The following is a 1911-nucleotide window of genomic DNA, read 5'->3' on the forward strand; positions in this document are numbered from 1 at the left end:
TCTGAGGGAATTTTCATTAGAGATTGTATTGTTTCTTGATTGTGCACATATGTATGCATTCCAATCCATCCACTGCCTTTGACCTGGGTTCTCCCAGCAGTAAAGGATGGGTAGATAGATAGACTGAAGGAAGGGATGAGAGCAGGCAGTACTAATGAGTGACAGGAGAAGTAATTGCTAGGTCACCAATGGAACCTGGACTTAAATTTGAGAGACAAGAAAAAAATAAATTAAAATTAAAGCTAAAAGAATCTAAACTAATTCTAGGCAAACTTGTAAAACAGATGAAATTTGGCAATGAGCATTTCAGTCTCCCTCATCCATCTTATTTTATCCTTCATAATTCCAAGAAACCTAATACTGACCCTCTGACTCTCCAAGGCCACATGCTGCAGCACCCCACCTGATATGTTGACTGGGAAATAAAAATGGTTAACAAAGTGTTGAATAATGAGACAAAACTAATAAAATGAAACTTAGTAGGGATAAACATAACAGGCTACACTTACCTTAAAGAAATCAGTTTCACGGATAGGAACATTGTGGCTAGATAAGAATTCATGAAAAAAAATCAGGAGATTTTAATGGACTGCAAGCTCAATTTAAGTCAGTAGTATGACCTTAGCTCTCACTTCAGATAGTATTCAGAGTGAGAGAAATTCTGATCCTGTGATATTTTACCTGGACTAATCATATCTGGATTATGGTCTTTGGTTTGATGTAACACATTTTAGAAAGAATTTTGACAAACTAGATCACAATTAAGGAAAGAGACAATTATGGTTAAAAAAGGAAAAAAAAAACACTTGGTGACTGTCAGAAGAGAATGAGAGCAATTGGGGTTGAAAGGGGGGAGTATTTATTCCATAAAAGAACATACTAAGGCAGAACATTTTTAGCAGTTGAAACGTTTGAGGGACTATTTTATAGAAGTTGGATTAGACTTTTATAGCTAGAGCAGCCCTGAGAGGTTAGCAAGTCTAGCCTCTTCATTTTACAGATAAGCTGACTTCCAAAAAGTCAAATGACTTTCCTATCATCAGAAGGCTAAAAGGGGGCAATGTTAATTTTCTTTTGACATCAGTCTTATGATATTTGGGGTTCTTAGTTGGATAATTTGAAACATGATAGAAAGTTGGATCACTTAGGCTCTAGGGTCTTTTCCAACTCTGAAATTCCATAAATTATATGATCAGAGTCTTTAAAATTATGACAGGACAAGCAATGAGAAATTGGCCAAACGTATCAAGACTAGAATTAAGGTCCTCCTTTTAAATCTGAAAGAGATTATTGTTTTAGATGAATAAAAGGAAGTCCTTCTTTACTCTAAGGTTAGTCACAGGACCTATCATTTAAATGGACTAGGTAATGTCTAAATGAGAGAACTCCCTCTAACAATTGAGGTGACTATAATTTTTTAGTCTTAGGACAGGAGTTCTGAAGAAATTCTGTAAGAATTCTGAAGATCTGTGAACCTGGAAGGAAAAAAAAATGTAATTTTATTTAGATTAATTTGCAATTAAAATTTAACATTTCCTTCAATTAGTAATAAAGGTAACAATATTAAAGCTAATATAATAGTACCTATTATTTTTCACCAATAATTATAAATATTTTCATATTATGGTATAATTATAAATATCTTGAATTATAATTTGTTTTCATCACTTACATATACTGCTTAGTATGAAGATTACAATCATATATATATATATATATGATTGTAATCTTCATCTCGGTAAACTCTAATTAATATAAAAGGGGGATTCTGTGAAGATGGCAACATAGGTCAGAAAATTCTAGGTTTTCCAAATTTCCTCCGTAAATAGAAAAAACATTGCCTACAAGGGAACACATAATGGCACTGAGATAGATAGATAGATAGATAGATAGAGAGAGAGAGAGAGAGAG

This window comes from Macrotis lagotis, chromosome X, assembly GCF_037893015.1.
Source record: "Macrotis lagotis isolate mMagLag1 chromosome X, bilby.v1.9.chrom.fasta, whole genome shotgun sequence".
Classification (NCBI taxonomy): domain Eukaryota; kingdom Metazoa; phylum Chordata; class Mammalia; order Peramelemorphia; family Peramelidae; genus Macrotis; species Macrotis lagotis.